Genomic DNA, 19,122 nt, shown 5'->3' on the forward strand with positions numbered 1-19,122 from the left:
CTCAGTTCATATTTATTGACCACATTATATTTGCAAGGTATAGAGATAATACAAAAAATAAGAAACTCAAAGTTCCTGCCTTCAAGTAGTTTACATTTGGGGTTGGACTAGGTTAAGTTACAGAGAAAAACAAAAGAAAATATTGCATAGGGCATGTTAGGATGAATAATGATTTCTCGAAGAAGGTAACATTTGAAGAAAGATTTAAAATATGTAAAAAGTTAGGCATTCTGTTATGGGCAGAGGGAAGAGGAAGGATGAAGGCTGAGAAGGTGCAGAGGAGGTGGGGAATGCCAGAAAATTAGGCAAGGGCAAGGTTCCGCAGGGGTCGTGGTCCATAATAAGTTCTTCCAATTTTATGTAGAGAGTGTGATACCATGAAAGCATTTGAGTACAGGAAACATTCATGGTATTAGTTTCTAATACTATAATGGCCTGTTTCTTTGAAAGAACCAGGAAAAAAATCAGTAAGTATATACTCAAGGTTTTCTTTGTGCAAGACATTAGGCTCAAATTGTGAGTAAATAAATAACACAATTAGAAGACTAGCCTTCAGAATCTGACAGTGTATTAGAGCAGATGGATCAAAAACAGATAAGAAGATAGGGATAGTGGAATTGGATGAAGGTGATTAAAAGGCACAAACTTCCAGAGTGCCTGGGTGGATCAGTCCGTTAAGTGTCCGACTTCAGCTCAGGTCATGAACTCAGGGTTCACAATTTTGAGCATTGCTCTTGGCTCTGTGCTGACAGCTCACAGCCTGGAGCCTGCTTCAGATTCTCTCTCTGTCTCTCTGTCTCTGTCTCTGTCTCTCTCTCTGCCCATCCCCCACTTGTGCTCTGTCTCTCTCTCTCAAAAATAAATAAAAATATTTTTTTAAAGGCACAAATTTCCAGTTATAAGTACTAGGGATGTAATATATATATATATATATATATATATATATATATATATATAATGTCATATATATATACATATATATATGTGTGTGTGTGTGTGTGTGTGTGTATAGTTTTGTTTCTTGGAATTTTTTTGCACTTGTATGAAGTGGTAGGTATAAACTAAACTTATTGTGATAGTCATTTCACATTATATGTAAGTCAAATCATTATGCTGTACACTCTAAACTTATACAGTGCTGTATGTCAAGTATATCTTAATAAAACTGGCAAACATACTTGTACATCAGGAGACTGCACATGACAAATTAGTGGGATGGCCTTCTTCTCCTTAAAGAGCTGATTCTTCCTTGGGAAAACAGAGCAGTCACAGGTAAGGCAAATGGATGACAACAGAAGATTACTCCACACTATGTGCAAAGTATTTGAAAATAGGCATATCAAGGAGGGCTAGAATAGTAAGATGATGTTGGTTGGAGAAAGAAGGCTTGAATGGGGACTTGAACAACTAGCAGACATCTAAGAGAGAGGAAGAAAAAGAAGATACAACAGAATATAATATATAGGACTCATGGGGCATTAAGGATTTTGAACAAGTGAGATAGGAGAGAGGAATGGACAGGCCAAAATTTTGCCTTCCAAGCCAAGCAGAAATTTTTAAATTTATTGATGAAGATACTGTCAGAAATTGTTCAGGGGAGTAATGAAAACTATATGTGAGGAAGACTAGAGTGAAAGGGATATAAAGGGAGGTCCAATAAAATGAAAGAAAGTTTGAAGTAATGTAACCCAATCTTTATATTTTACATATGTAAAAACAGGAGCCCAAGAAGTGAACTTATTTTTTTCAGGTTTTTATGGCCTGTGAGGATCAAGGAAGGGGAGAGAGAGAGATGTGAGTAGGTGGCTGAAACCCAAGACAGGACACCCTTATACAGCTTAGTTTGGAGTGATAGCAGTACAATCACCAAAAGGTTTTAATGGATGTATAATAAAATATATAAAGGACATTTATAATTTGCATAAAGGTATTTTTACTTTTTATTGAAATATAATGTGTGTAAAGTATACACATTTGAAATGCAGAGTTTAATACATTTTTGCACAGGGAACATAGTTTTATGTAACTAAAAAACAGATGAAAAAATAGAACATATAGAAGATATAGAACATTCAAAAGCCTCTCTACTAACAGTCGACCAGTTAAAATGCCCTCAGATATTAACCAATATCCTCTTTTATCAACTAGATTCATTTTGCCAGTTTTAAACTTTAAACAAATGAAGTTATAAAATATAGGTATTCTTTTTTTATTGCTTTTGTTTATTCAATTTTAAATTCCGGTGTGGTTAACATACAATGTTACATTTGTTTCAGGTGTACAACATAGTGACTCAACACTTCCACACAACAGCCGTTGCTCATCACAAGTGTACTTCCTCACCCCCATCACCAAATACAGGTATTCTTTCATGTCTGGTTTCTCTGAATCATCCAACAGGGAGGTTCACCTAGTTGTTAAATACAGCAGTAGAGTTCTTCTTTATTATTTCTGTATATCATCACATCGTACAGATGTACAAATATTATTGATGGAGTTTTGTTTCCTGTTTTCTATTGTGACTAATACTGCTGTGAATATTCTCACACCTGCTTTTAGTGTACAATGATATGTGTTTCCCTTGATTACATAGCTAGAAGTGGAATTGCTGGGTTATAAGGTATGCATGCACAAAGCTTTATAGATACTGTCAGTTTACCAAAATAGTTATAAAAATGTATATTCCCACTAAGTGGTTTATAAGGGTTCTGCATCCCTCAAGATCATTTAAAAAAAAAGTTGAGAGTTTAACTGAAATTGTATTGAAGCTATAGATAAATTTAGAGAGAATTGGCATTTTAAGAATACAGAATACTCCAATCTCTGGCCATAGTGGTTTTTTTTTTCCATTTATTAAGGTTTTCTTTGATTTCTTTTGTAACAATTTATAGATTACTGTGTTGAGGTATTACAGTTTTCATTATATTTATTCCTAGGTATTTCGTGACTTTCAAGCTATATTATTATTGATTTTTCTTTCAACTTTTATTTTCTGAATGTCTATAGCTAGTATATAAATGTAATTCATCCATATAGAGCATAAATTCAACAATATTGCACAAATTTAATTATAATTGTTTATCGGTATACTTCTTAGATTTGTGTGTTTTCCATCCTTATATTTATGCTTCATTATGAATTATTTTCTACTAATCTATAATCTAATCACTGATACTGTCTTCTGCAATTCTTAAGTTGCCATTTAACCCATCTTTTAATACTCAATTTCAATTATCTAAGCTTTATATTTGATTTCTCTTTTAAATACTGTTGCTGTTTGGTGAGGTTTTTCAAATTGTAATCTATTTTACTAAATATATTAATCTCCATTACTTAAGAATCTATATGTCTTTTCTTTGTTCTGGTTACTTGATTGCTGTTTTGGACATATTTTGTAAGTTTTGGAAAATATGTAGAAAAAAAGTATAAAGGCTTTAGACATCTTCCTCCAGAGAAGATTTAGTGTGTTTGTTTTTCCAATCCAATTTGAGTATAGGCAGATCACTTCCATCTAGGCAAAACTGGTCTGTTTTTAGTTGGTTCTTACTCCTTGTATGCAACCCTTGCAGGAATCTCAATGTAAAAAAGTCTTAAGTGTTTAAATGGGATCGTTCTTATTTGGGGGAGCTGAACACTGCTTTTTGTCTCTCCAGCATCAGGAGATTTTCACAATCTCAGCTAAACTAGTTAGCTTCTGAGCAGCATCTCAGAGTTTCTCTGTAACAGAATCGCTGAGTCCTTGGGGTAGAAATTATATGTAGACTGTCAGAGTCACTTTCCTAAAGTCCCTTGTTATGGGTTTTTTCAAATTACACCTCTTCTAATAATGCTAAGTCCAATTGTTTTGTCTTCCAAGAGTTTCTAGGCTGCTGTTTTGTGATCATTTTCTATGTTCAGGGCTAGGAATTGGCAGTCAAGGTGAAAATGTAGAGACAAATGGAGGCTTCATTTTAATGCATTAGCTTTCTTTTCAGGAATTTGGTTCCTTGATTTCTGGTTGCCTTAGTTATTGGAAAATAATTTTAAACAGTTCTTTTTTTAGTTTGTTTCATTTCACTCAGCTTTAATAGTTGATCTCTGAGAGATGTTTTGTCTAATACACTTACTGAGTCACAGCAAGAATCTCTGAGTTATAAATACAGTTTCAAATATGTAAAATGATATTTAAGAAAAAAATTAAAACAGGAGAATCCTTTTTTCCATTATTGTACTATTTTAGGTTTGGGACTTTTGGGGTTCTGTTTGTTTTGCATATTTATTATAACTTTGCAATCCCAGTACATGACATTTAAGAAACTTTATAACCTGACTCTTGAACAACTTCTCCAATACCATCTTCTGTCTTATCTCCTAAACCAGGCTGAACTTCTCAAGGCTTCAAAAATATTTCATGAATTTTCTCATATCTACATTTTTGCATGCAATTTTTATATTCCCAGAACTAAGCTTCTCAACTGATAAATCTGGAATATTTGCATGCAGCCAGTGGATTAAAGGTGTGGTAAGATATAGATCCTTTCAACTCACAGGGTGGCTGGTCAGAGTCAGGACTGGCCAGAGCACTCAGGGAAGTTGCCTCCAACTGAGAATTACTTCCTCGTTTCCCATAGTGTGCTGTAAAAATAGTATATGTGCTATGAAATGAACAAATTTGGAAGCAGTGGCCAAGAATATTTCCCTCCACTCTCTTCCACATTCCTATACACAATTAATTTTCATTCCATGAAAGGTTTTGCTCACTTTTTAAGACCTTGCACAATTGTAATCTCCTTTCCACTCACTTTATTCATTTCTATAACAACATAATGTTGTAATTTTGTGGCTTTTGATATTGTACCAAATATATGGGTTTTGAAGTTAGAAAAACTAAATTTGAATCCTACATGAGGTCTTGCGGCCATTGGTAAGTTTTCTTGGAGTGTCAGTTGTCACATCTGTAAAATGAGGGAAATACTACCTACCTCGTTATTTTAAAAATACTTTTTGAATGCATATTTTATGCTAATCACTGAGTTAGTCATTAGATTAAGAGAATTTTTATGAATGTGTATAGCAATAGCATAGGAAACATCTTTTAATCCCTTAATTTGAAATTTTACTTTACATAATTTTAAGATCAGTAAATTAGATGGACAGCAGTTGGCAAAGGACTAGCACCAATTCATTGAGGTTCCAAATTTTAGAGCCTGAGTAAATATGAAAATTGTACCTTGTGTCAGTTGGTCCCTTAAATTCTTATCGTTCTATAGATGAATTCTAAACAGTCTTCTTTGGAAGTCTGCTTGAAAGACTTCTCTTACTTGTGAGATTCTTTAATCTGAGTAGAGAATCATACAAATTATATGGATATTGGGTTTGCTTCCTAACTCATGGCATCTTCCTTACAGCGGCTCATTTTTTGAACGCAATTGGTTATCAAGAATGCAGACCCTAAGCCAGTCAAACCTGGGTTTAATTCCTGTCTCTCCCATTTACTAGGTGTTCATCTCATGTAAATAGTGCATTCATTGATTAAATAGCCAGTCTAGGCTCCAGCTTCCTCATCTGTAGAGACTGAAGTAATAATTGCATATGACTTGTAGGAATTTTGTGAGGATAGGAGGGGATTCTACATGTAAAACTATTATGGCATAGTGGTGCCTGGGTGGCTCAGTCAGTTAAGCAGCCAACTCTTGATTTCGGCTCAGGTCATGATTTCAGGGTTCATGGGATCAAGCCCTGCACCAGGCTCTGCACTGTCAGTGCAGCTTGGGACTCTCTCTCTCTCTCTCTCTCTCTGCCTCTCTTTTTCTCAAAACAAACAAACAAACAAACAAACATTTAAAACAAACAAAAAAACAAACAAAAAACTATTCTGGCATGGCACACAATAAGTGCTTAATAGCCACTGGCTATTGTTATTTTCCCAGCCTTAGGCTCTCTTCCAAGAGTCTCAGTGCATTGGCCAAAGAGCAATTTAATCTATTTCCTTCTTCCACCACCATTTTCCAGAGCCCTCAATCCCAGGTGAGAGTGTTGGAAAAAGTTTTAATTCTGAAATGTATTTGGGCAGGCCAGTTATTCCACATAAATCAAGCACCCCCTTGAGGTTCCCCATTTTTTAAAAGCATGGGAATGTGGGCTGTCTTGGCTTCACTGCTTTTGTCCGGTGTGTAGGATGTCCTGGCAATCCATCCACTTGAGCCTGAAATTTGGCCTTGGGGCTGGGTTCTGTTCACTTCCTCCTAAGTGGGCTTTCAGGCCAGGAAAATGTTGTAATAGAGTTTCTTCTCTCCAAAAAATCCCTAGAGATTCCTCCTCTTGGACTTGAGGGTAGACATTCAAATACTGCCTTCCTTGGATGTTTTTTAGTTTAGCCAAGGATTAAGTTTTTCAAATTGTCTGCCTTAATAAATATGTCCAACCATTCTATTCATTCTATATTTGAACCCAAGGTCAAGGGCTGTTTATTTTTAAGCCCTTTCCAGAAACTCATATTCTTTTCCTTTGTGACCTTTTAACCCACCTGCTGTGTGTGTATGTGTGTGTATACGTGTGTCTGTGTGTGTCTGTGTGTGTGTATGTGTGTTAGGCTCTTGATTGCTGACTTTTCCTTTTATACATTTAATCTTCTCTTATTTTCTATTTTAATATATGTACTAGAGCACAATGAGGTATTTTTAAAATATATGTATATACTAACATGAGAGGCAGAAAAAAATACTTTGGAACAACAAAAAAAAATATGCAGGAAATGGACATGGAAAATACCCATTTTAAGTTTGGTGGGTAAAAGCACAAGCACATTAGGGATGGAAAAAGTGCTTCCAGAGGACAGCCCTAGTTAAAAAGAGAGAGAGAGAGGGAGACCCCATGGCCCTGATTCTGATTCACAGTCTTTTATTTTAGGCTGTGATCCTGAGCCAACGTATTGAAACCCATTCGTCAAGGAGTACAAATCTTTATGCCGACAGATGTAGGCAATGACACAAATGATCTCACTGTCTTCCAAAAGGTAATCTATACAAAGCACCATGGCTTCTCAGCCCTTCACTTATCTGTACACAGGATTTGTTATTTTCTCATTGAAAACACAGAGAAAAGTGAGGGCTATACAAACAATTACCCCAGGTACACAGAGATGATCTTGGAAGTTATAGCTACTTTATCTAGAAGAGTTCAAAAAAGCCTTAAACCTAATGACTACAAAGGAGAATGTTTCTGTCTTTAGCTAAGTGAGGTATGCATTTCTTATGGGAAAAGAAAAATTCCATCTATATAATCCAGGGTTGTTTTTCCTTCTCCTGTTTATAGGGAATATTCTAATATACTATTTCAATCACCTTTAAAGATGCTGATTCTAAAGTATAATGCGGTGAGAACTGAATTCTCTAAAGAATAGTCAGCACCTTCTAGAATAAGGCCTTTGAAGAGTCATGGATACACATCCACATCATCTTAGACGATGAAGTTGGCAAGTTTCACTCTTCCTTCCTCTGTGCCTCCATACACCTTTCCAGTCACATCTTACAAGAGATATACCATATATTACATGCTTAAAGAACATGTGAGAATGATTAGTTCATTAAATGATCCATGTCTAGGGGCAGTGGAAGATCAAAATACATCTGCCAAAATCTTTCGATCCAGCTTTGCCTACTGTCCCTATCTTAAACTTCTTCTTTTTCTTCTTCCTCTAATGTGTATAAAGAAAGGCCTGGTTTGTCCCTTTGCAAGGTTACTGGATCCTTTTAAAATGTTCTTATGTGAGATTTTATATTCCCCAAAGTTTGACATTTCCTGAATTTTCATTAATTCTGATGGCTGGGAAATTATCACCTAGTGAAATTTACAAAATCAAAGTAGCCATGGGCCTCTCTTAAATACCAGCTTTAAAATGCTTATGGAGACTGGCAAGCTAATTGCCTTTTCTAGATGTTCTTGCTTACAGAGCAGTTGCAAGGTAATTCTGGGAAGATTTCCAGGAGAACTTGATCCAGTAATCAGATTATTCAGAGATCCATAATGATATCATCAGCCTCGAGTACAGAGACACTTTCTTGGAATGATTGCAGTGGAAAAGAGATTCAAAACTGACAATAAATATTTTCATAATTTTCAATAACAGTATCATGAACATTATGTTGACTAGTGAATGGTGTTTCATTGTTTTCAATATTTTGACTAATAAAATTTATGAATGCCTCATTTAAACATTGTATAAGCTCTATTACTATTGGAATATTTTTGTTAACCACAACTTTGACAGATAACATTGTTTTGATTTTTCCTTCAAGCTAAGCCAACTTGGTGCTGAGTGAAATCTATTGTGTATCGTGACTTTGTCAATGCAAATCGAAGGCTATTCCTGGAACAACAGTATACAATGTTTAATCACTACTTATGGTGCCCTATATTTTTCTCTTGAATAGGCTTGTGTTCATTTCTTTCAATGAAAGTTTGGTTTCTAGACTATGTTGTTGCCAAGGTATTCCATAGGAACCAGAAAGAGCTTCTCCAGAGAGTTCTAAGTAATTATTATACCACATTGACAAAAGATTCATATTGTCAGTTATTAGAATCATAGAGGAAACTTAAGCAGAAAAGTCAAACTTAAGTCCTCTGAGGAAAGAATCTGAAAGCAAAGAAGATCTAAATAAAATTCAGGCATAGAAAGTATACAGAAAGATGTTCCTGTGGTTATATGGAGCTTGTAAAAAACTAGGGTGAGACAAAGAACTGAGAGCTAGACAAAGTCCTGTTACAGGTATGTCTCCTGGTTCAACAAGCCTGGCTTTGTCTTTAAAAAGATCTCATTGACCAGGTCAGACAAGAGGCCCTTAAAGACAGGTTTTCCTAGTTTATGCCTTCTCTGAGATATCTCTCTTACCAAAGAGCCTGGAAGCTGTAATCATAAAACCAAACTATGACATCAGTTGTTTTCAAGTAACTAAAGACGTTAATGCAATTTTTATAGTGCAAAGGCTCTCAAAAGTTAGCACAGGCTAATGTTTCCTATTAAAAGCCATAATTGATCTCTGAAATTAATAAATATGTAATCTGGAAGTATTTTGTATCTTTTGAAATATATACAACAAATTATTTTACTAGACTTCCTATTTTACATATTCTGGTGATCAAATAGAACAGAAAGAAAATATTTCCTTGAAATTAGTATTTTAAGAACCATGAACCCCTATGTATCTTCTCACCTTTTTAAAACTAGAGTGGGAGTCTTAGTTTTTCTAATTCCTTTTTGTCAATTCATGCCCAGTGAAATTTAACAAATAATTATTGAATGCATTAATGCCCTCAGCATTCTGATCATAGGAATATTATCAAAAATAACAACAGTCATGGTTTCCATTAGGGACACAAGGTTTTGTTAGAAAATACAAACATAAGTTCAGTATATAGCAGTACAAAACCATACACAAAACAGATCAAAGAAGCATATATGGTACAAAATTACTACAGGTAATATTAGGAAAATTTTGCAGAACACTTGAGTTACCAGAGGATAGCAGAGAGAAAAAAGCCAGATTTTAAAAGGAATAATTAAAAAATTCAGTTTAGTAAACTTGACAACAATCACTGAACTCATTCTTGTACAGATTGTTAAATAATTTTTTGGTTACTAAAAAACAAGTTTTAATTGCAAAAGCATTGGCAAGAGTTTATTTAAAAAGTAATGTGGGGCACCTGGGTGGCTCATTCGGTTCAGCCTCCGACTTCAGCTCAGGTCATGATCTTGCGGTTTGTGGGTTTGAGCCCCACATCAGACACTGTGCTGACAGCTCCAAGCCTGAGTCCTGCTTCCGATTCTGTGTGTGTGTGTGTGTGTCTCTCTCTCTGCCCCTCATCCTCTCTCTCTCTCTCTCCCTCTGTCTCTCTCTCAAAAATAAATAAACTTAACAAAATTTAAAAAAAAAGTAATGGAACATCTCTACTCTCTGCTCAATGAGGAGTAGCTTTGAGCAGAAGCAGACAAAAATTGATAGTTGTAACTTGTATTTGTGCTTCACAAGTACCAGGTTCTATGCTTAACACATTGCCTACAACACTCTTAGACTTTCTCATCACAAGTCTATGAAGTAGGAAATCTGTAATATCCATTTTGCATATGAAGAAACTGAGGCCAAGAGTGAGTAATAACTTGCTTGTAGTCAAGTGTCAGAGAAGTAGTAAAGTTGGCCTTAACATGATAATATGACTCATATACCTGTAATCTAACTTCTAAATTATAACATATAAAAATAATGTTTGATAAATGTCTCCTTCTAACTATAACAAAGTAGATTGCATGACAGTAATACTGCTGCTTAGGTTAACTACAGAAAAAAAAAACTAAACTGCAAAACACAAAAACCAAAACAGCCAATTGGAGGGATGGGAGAACAGTCAAGGAGACCTGGGAGAGAAGAAAAATGAATTAAAATATGTCATACATTTGCCACTGATATTTTTTCCTTGGGACATTTGGTAACTCAAAGAAATTAGCATAAAGGCTTAGCAAAAAATATCAGGTTAAAGGTTTTAGCAAGCAAACTGGGTTCAAGAGATAAAAAGTTGGAATTCAAGACCACCAAGACAGCAAAAATTTGAGATTCCAATATCCCAGTGAATAAAGGCAATCACAGAGAAATGAGACCAACATTCTCTGTACAATTTCCCCTTAAGGGATTTCCTAATTCCTAAGCTACTCTTGTGTGGGCCAGATTTAATAGAAAAAAAAATTGGAAAACATCTGATAAGGAGTTAAAAAGTGAAACACATTTTATCAGTATTATGTTACAGCAAAGGAAAAAAAAATGGAATTTAGTCTTCACCAAGGATAAAGGGCCCTCATAAAGACCTAGGTTTATTTATTTTTTAAAGATTATTTATTTATTTTGAGGGAGAGAAACTGTAAGAGAAGGGCAGAGAGCAGGGGAGAGAGAAAGAATCCCAAGCAGGCTCTCCACTCTGAACGCACAGCCTGATGCGGGGTTCAGACTCATGAACCATGAGATCATGACCTGAACCAAAACCAAGAGTCAGATGCTTAACCAACTAAGCCACCCAGGGACCCCGAACTTTACTAGGTTTAAAAGCACGCCAGAAATAAGCCAGCCTTCAAAAACATATATAAACAAAATGAATATAAACAAACATGATTTCAGTTTTTAACTGAAACAACTTAACCCACCCATATTTTAATTTATTTTTAGATAAAAATTAAATCCCTGGTAAAAAAGAAAGACGCTATAAATTTTTATATAAAGGGTTTAGCATACAATAAAAAAAATTACTAGGCATGCCAGAAGATATAACCAAATGATTGAAAATCAGGAGAAAAAGCTCCCAGATTATAGAAACAGACACATAGGTGACTCAGCTATAGGACTTTCCAGATAAGAATATTAAAAGAATTATCACTATATTCAAGAAATTCAATGGGGATTTCACTATAGAAGGGAGTCTATAAAATAGAAACTAATGGAAATTCTATAACTAAATAAATGCAATGATTGAAATTAGTAATTAAATATTTTTAACTCTGAGCAAGATATATGCAATAAAAACCACATCTCATGATGGGATTAGAAAATGCAAAGATTATTTTAAAAGCATCCAGGAAAAATGACTCCATTACTTGTATAGGTGCAATTGTAGACTGAGAATCAACTTTTCAGCAAAGGATAATGGAATGACATCTTTAGAGTTCTAACAGCAGCAGTAGCAAGTTACAACTCTATAATCAGCAAAAGTAAGCTTCACAAATTAAGAAAATGTACATATACTTTTCATCCCAAGAAAAATGCTTTCGGAAGAAATTATCATTAAAATTAATATTAAGTGGGATTTTTCTGGCTGACAGAAAATGACTTATGATTGAACATAGTAATGCAAGCAGGAATGAAAAACAGTAGAAAGATTACTTCTTCCAAGTGGTGCCTTGGAGGCAGTAGGCTGCTGTAGGATGAAGCTGAATATCTCTTCTGAGCTACTGGCTGACAGAAATTCATTGAAGTGGATTATGAACATAAACTTCATACCTTCCTTGAGAAGTGTGTGGCCACAGAAATTGCTGCTGCTGATCTGGGTGAAAAATGGAAGGGTTATATGGTGTGAATCAGTGGTGATGGTGACAAACAAGGCTTCCCAAGAAGCAAGTTGTCTTACCCATGGCCGTGTCCACCTGTTGTTGAGTACGAGGATGCATGATGTAGACGAAGGAGGACTGGAGAAAGAAAGCATCTCTCTTTTCGGGGTTGCATTGTGTATGTCAATCTCAGGGTTCTCAACTTGGCCATTTTAAAATAAAGGGGAGAAGGATATTCTTTGACTCATTGATACTACTGTGCATCATCACCGGGGACCCAAAAGGGCTAGCAGAATCCACAAACTTTTCGGTCTTTCTAAAGAAGATGATGTCTGACACTATTTTGTAAAAAGCACCTGAACAAAGAAGGTAAGAAACCGGGAACGAAAACGCTCAAGGTTCACTTTCTTGTTATTCCACATATCTCCCAACGTATACATCAAGAAGTTTGCTCTGGAGAAACAGCATATTAAGAAAAATAAAGAAGAGGCTGAAGAATATGCTGAGCTTTTGGCCAGGAGAATGAAGGAGGCCAAAGAAAAACTCCAGGAACAGATTGCCAAAAGATGGGGGCTGTTCTCTCTGAGAGTTTCTACCTCTATGTCTGAGTCCAGTCAAAAATGAAATTTTCTAAGAGTAACAAATAAATAATATCATACATGAAAAATAAAAACAATAGAAACATGAAACATAAGAGTAAATATAAGTAAATGTTGATCCTTTTAAAAACAATAGTAACAATACTTTATAAGGTATAAACTATATGTAGACTTAAAATAAGTTACCAAAACAAACAAACTGAAAGATGGAGATAGTTAAATGGAGTTAAAATAAATAAGATCTTTGGATTTCTGGAAAGTGGTAAATTTACTAATTTGAAATACAGTCTAGTAAATCAAAGATGAATCTTGTAATCTCTAGGGTAAGAACAAAAAATAATTAAGGGATACATAACAAACTAAGAGAAGGAAAATAAAATAATAAAACATATAGGTTAAAAAATAAGAGGGAAGAATGAAATTATTAGGAAAACACAAAACATATAATAAAATGCTGAATTAATATACAAATAGAGCAGTAAAACTTGAAATGTAACAAATTAACGAATTCATCTAGTTAGAATACAAAATTGTTGGACCAGATAAAAAACTAAATGGGGCACCTGGGTGACTCAGTTAGTTGAGTGTTGGACTTTGGCTCAGGTCATGATCTCACAGTTTGTGAGTTGAGCCCCACGTTGGGCCCTGTGCTGACAGCGTGAGCCTACTTTGTATTCTGTGTCTCCCTCTCTCTGTATCCCTCCCCCACTAGTGCTCTGTCTCTCTCTCTCTCTCAAAAACAAATAAAAATTTAAAAAATTGTAATATCAATCAATCAATAAAAGTCAACTATAAACTATAAAAGTCACAGCCCTTGAATGTTTAAAAGTAAAAATGTTGGACACGTGCCCTGAACACTCTAAACACAAAGAAGGCGATATTGTTATATTGATATCTGAGAAAACAGATTTTATTTTTTTTTATTAAAAAAATTTTAATGTTTATTTCTGAGACAGAGAAAGACAGAGCATGAGTGGAGAGGGGCAAAGAGAGAGGCAGACCCAGAATCCAAAGCAGGCTCCAGATTCTGAGCTGTCAGCACAGAGTCCAACACAGGGCTCCAACTCACAAACCGTGAGATCATGACCTGAGCTGAAGTTGGTCGCTCAACTGACTGAGCCACCCAGGTACCCCTGAGAAAACAGATTTTAAAGCAGGAGGTATTTCTAGACACAGGGAGAGGCATTTCATAATGATGAAGTTATCAATCCAATAGGAAAATATGACAATTCTAAATTCTTCTGCACTATCAATTTTAGTACTGGCCTCCAGAAACTGATAGGAAAAAAAATAGTCAAATTATCTTAAAGATGAAGGTGACTAAGAATATGACTATTAATTCACATTAGCAAGAATTTAAATTTTAGAGCATACACAAGCTTTCATGATAGAAACTTTTCAAGTGTGACATGAATGAGCTTCTCTCTGAGTATGGCTTTCTCTCCGTTCCTCAACTTCCATATCAGATCCATCAGAATCCTATTGCTGTTACCTTCAAAATATAACTAGCAACCATTTCCTCACCATAGTGCCTGTTACCACCCTGTTCTGAGCCACCACCGACAGAGCTCTGAACAAACCTTCCTGCTTCTATTCTTTCTCTTTTACAGTTTAGTTGTGGAATGGTAGTGATTCCCTATCTCACTGAAATTATAACATGGAATCCTTACAGTGGTTTACATAAGGCCTTTCTCTATTTGCCCAGAGGAATTAGGTCCCTTCTGCTTTGCTCCGTTTTCAATGGCCTCATTGATATTCTTCCAACACCCCAGGCACACTGTCAACTTGAAGTCATTTTTCCAGTCTTTCTGCCTAGATTTCCCTATACCATACACCCACGTTAGATTTCTCAATAAAATTAGTAGTCTCGATAAAGACTACTGTAGTAAATTTTGTCATCAGCATCCATTTCCTCTCCCTAGTGTAAGGTTAGACTTGGCCATCTGACTTGTTCTGGCCAATGAGAAAGGCCAAGGGAGAAGGAAGCTTTGGTAGGTCATGCTTTGCTATGTTCTCTCTTTCAATCAAAATTATTACTAAGAAAGTACTGTCCTTGCTCCATTAATCTTTGTACAGGAAAAAGATGATGGTCATAAACAAGGGCTGCTGCCACCCGTTATTGGTTGTTGACATGTATAGTGAGTGAAACAAAAATATCCGTCACTGTAAATCACTGAGATTTGGAATTATTACCACAGCATAATCTATATTATCTACATTCACCAACCTCTTCAACTCTGCAAATGACCCACTCCTTTTCTTGTCTCCTCTGTTGTTATGGCTTGATCTACTTGATTCTCTATTCCATAATAGTTATCACTTCTCATCTTTTTGGAAATCATCTCCAAGGGTCACTTGTGCTTCTATACACCTTGGTGGGTATACCAAGAATGAAAAGTCCTGATAGCTCCTTAACTGGGACATTCATCAGTTGTGTTGATAGAGGAGAGAAGTCTCTCTCTTGAGAGAGAAGTTAATGTCTCTCTCAGACAAAGACAAGACTTGCTTACTGCTTGTTATGAAATATCCCATTTTGATGTGAGGTTGTGATGCAACTCTACTGTGTGCACAGCATCCATCTGGTCCCATCGGCATAATTCCCATGCCAAATATGCTAATGTTCTTGCTGTGCCTGCTATGCTGTGCATAAAAGAGTACCTTGTCTCTGACCCAGGAATCTCAGGTCTTCAGCCAGCAACCATGAACCAGTAACAGGGTATCTATCTAATTAACTTGCAAATAGGTAAAATCCTAGATTATACATTCACATTATATTATTGACTTAATTATTATGTTTATCACTTATTTATCTCTTCCCATTAAAATGTAATTTCCTTGAAAGTGCAGATAATTATCTTTTGTCCAGCCAATAGATTAGTCTTGGGACACAGTAAAACAATAAGTATTTCTTGATTAAATGAATGAACAATGAACAAACTTTATCACAAAATAGTAACCACCTAAAATTACATGTATTTTAGCTTTCATACTGGGAGTTGGAAGCTATATTAGATAATTTATATGTTCCCTTATATAGTTAAGATTATATAATTCTATGAATGTTGAAAGCAACCAATACTATAAGAAATTATAAAAAGGAGAGTTAAAATATAAGGTATGTATGAGAAAATCTGAGAGATTCTGCTTCCAAATAATTTAGAGACATGATAGTATGATTTTCCCCCATAAGTTAATATATAGAAAAGGGCAAGTTGGATACAATTTATCAGGATATGCTGTGTGTTTGCTCATGTCTGTGTGTGCCCTGAAGGAATTGTAAGAATGGTTGAGACTAAAACAAAATAATCTCTGCATCCAAATTGATATATTTGGTAGGTGGTGATAAATTTGAAAAAGGCATATAATTTTTTCCAGTTGAAAATGGGTTCTTTTGATACTTGAAATGGAGATATGAAAATTCATTTTTTACCTTGGTGAATGGTTGGCCGTGAAGCAAGATTGTTGCACATATTTTATCTCAGGGGAGTAGGTGGGCTTGACATCTGGAAGTAAGAGGTTAGAGCTCATCACTTGGGTAGAGTGGGAGGAAATGAAAACTCAGAGGTGGGTCAGAACATCTTTAAGAAGGAGGAGGATTTTGGCAAGTGACTAGATAAAGTTCCAGATGGATTGGCTAGTAGGTAAAGTACTGCAGAATAATGGACTGTGTAAGGGAGGAAGTTCAGTTCAGTAACTCATTGTGTGGAGTCACATTATGTAAAATGAAAAAAAAATTCTAAAAGCTTTTCTTTTTCTATGTCAAAGGAAGTGTACGGGATAGGAAGGAACACATCTTACTTCCTGAAGTTCTTTCTAATTACCTAGAAAGCCATGTTTATGTTTCCTAAAACACTGTAGTAAGGATCAAACTTTCTTTAGTACATAAGCCAGGTAAAACCTTTGATGTCAAACCAACCGTTTCAGACATTAAAGTTTGACAAGCTCCAGCTCTCTGAAAAGAGTAAGAAAGTATAAATTAGTTTCCTTTATTGCTTCTCATGAATAATTAACTCTGTTAATATTCTTCTAATCCTAAATTTTTAGAAGGAGCAAAAAGAACGCAATCATTTACTTGGAATCAACATATTCTAAATTTCCCCAGGAACTGTGGCCTGGAAAATACAGAAAGGAAAAAAAAAAAAAGACAGTAGAGGGAAAATGATATGTCCTGATTTCTTGCAATAATAATCTTATAGTCATGACAGGTCATGATCTTCCTATAATACTCAAAAAAAGAAAAAGAAAAGAATTTTAGGTTACGGTGCACAGATGACAGCAACAGATAATTGGTAATGTCAATAAAGAGATGTTAGATGTCTGACTAATAAAATACTTCTGGCTTGCTTCCTGAGTAAATCCTTTTAAAGAGAAGAAAAACTATTTTAAATGGATAATTAATCTCAACAGCACTGGAAAATGAAAACAATGCTTGTCTGGCCCAACACACAAAAGCAGGCTGTGCAGGCTATGACTCGCAAGGTACTATGCATATATACAGCAATCCTCCACTGGAAGGTTAGAAATAAGGAGGGATTTCTGTAAAACAGAAAGCAGGTAGAAGCAGACTGACAGGAAGGCTGCAGGGGAACATTGGTACAGAACACTTACAGAAAAACTATCATGAAATATAGATCAAAGTAATTAAATGTGAGGAAGAGAATGATATCCAGGGGATCTGTGTGGGTGCCTATAAACTTCACAAGAACTGGACCTTCCTCTGTCTCTTGGTTTGACTAATCAAGAGGATTAGCAAAGGTATTTGAACAGTATCCCAGGCAACTAGCCACTCTTTGAGAGGAGAGGGAGCCTAGTATCCGGAAGACAAACTACAATTACACCTCCCGCAGGGATATTCTATCCATTTCTCACAACTAATCATGCAAACAGTTCTATCAAAATTTGAACAGCTGTTATTACCTGAGACCGTGAGCAGGCAGTAATGAACCACCAGATACATGAAGAAAATCCAATAATCAGAGTAGCATAGAAGACAATTTTCCTCATAAAAATTTGCATCTTCAAAGTAAATATACATACAACAAAATCCTAACATGAATGAAGAAAGAACTATATGTGGAGATACATGGTAAAAATGTAGAACTCTGAGGATAAAAAGAAAAGGTGAAAGCTTTTTAAGAGCTGAAAAAAAAACTTTCTTACAAAAGAGTAAGAATCAAATTAGAATCAGACTTCTTCCTCAACAGCAGATGCTATAGCACAAGGAGTTTTTCAAGTTCAGAGAACATGATGGTGAATTTAAGCCTTAATCTTATATCCAGCGAAACCATTGATTGATAGAGCAAAATAAAGACATTATAAAATATCAGCACTCATAAATTTCCCTAATCACAGTCCTTCCAAAAGAGAACTATTGGAAGATTGTTTCCACCAAAATTAACAATAAATCCAATAAATACGACTAAATATGGTGACAGATAAACGGTAAGAAAATTCTTAAGTAGGTGTAATAGCTGGTTCCTAATATAAAATACATTAGCAAAACATGGACCTAAAATACACATGCACTGAAACTTGGAGTAAAGGAAGATTTAGAAATGGAGGAATAAAAATATGCAGTTTCTATAAAGAGGAAATTGGCTTGATGTTGTTTAATCCTGGATTTTGATAGAATAAGTTATTAAATTAATTTCACTAACATCACTAGCCAAAATTAACATGAGCAGAGTCAAATCATTATAAATATCAAGACTTACAGATTACCTTAACATTATTCCAATAATGTCCAATAATATCTATTGTTACACTCAGAGCTAATTTTGAAATGAGAAGTAATTTAACTACTAAAAACAAAAGAAAATAGGCAAAACAATAAAAATAAATAAATAGATTTCAGTGTGAAAACAAAGAAATGGAACAAACAGAAGTAATTGTTTTGCCAAAAGATGCACTCCATCAATATGTCCTAGGCATTAATGTATCTAATAGATTTAAAAATTGCAAGAGGCATTAACAAAAAAATTGTCTAAAGAAATTTTAAGATAAATGAAATTTTTGAGATAAAATGAAAAAATTTTAAGATAAATTTAAGATAAATGAAATTTTAAGATAAATGATTATATGAATGTATATATCTATATATCTATCTAACTTTGTACTCATATATATAAACTCTACAAATGAAACAATATAACACTTCTTTTTCAAAAAGTGGGGGAATTCACAAGTTAGCTAGGCACCAAGCTATAGAGGAGAGTAAATCTCTACAGATGCCAAAAAGCAGAGGCCATACAGCCCACATTATTCTTTTTTTAAACATCACAATAAAGATATCTACTTAATAATTTTAAAATAAATTATTTTATCTCATGGAATAATATAGAAATCAAGAAGAAAATGAGAATTTCCTCAAAAATAAGCCAAGATAGAAAAAGTGTTACTAAAACCTCTGGGAGGTGACCAAAGTCAGGCTCAAAATAAAATGTTCACCCATAAATTAAT

The 19,122-nt window shown here is 34.9% G+C and overlaps 1 long non-coding RNA gene across 2 annotated transcripts in view; it reads left to right on the top strand.

Moving 5' to 3' along the window:
* LOC128314780 (uncharacterized) overlaps nt 1–19,122 on the top strand; it is a 51,154-nt gene that overhangs the window by 13,654 nt on the left and 18,378 nt on the right. For both annotated transcript variants that reach the window (XR_008296821.1, XR_008296820.1), the window contains exon 3: nt 2,277–2,361. This is a non-coding gene — a long non-coding RNA (uncharacterized LOC128314780). The remainder of the gene's footprint in view (nt 1–2,276; nt 2,362–19,122) is intronic.

The sequence above is a fragment of the Acinonyx jubatus genome, chromosome A2 (genome assembly GCF_027475565.1).
Source record: "Acinonyx jubatus isolate Ajub_Pintada_27869175 chromosome A2, VMU_Ajub_asm_v1.0, whole genome shotgun sequence".
Classification (NCBI taxonomy): Eukaryota; Metazoa; Chordata; class Mammalia; order Carnivora; family Felidae; genus Acinonyx; species Acinonyx jubatus.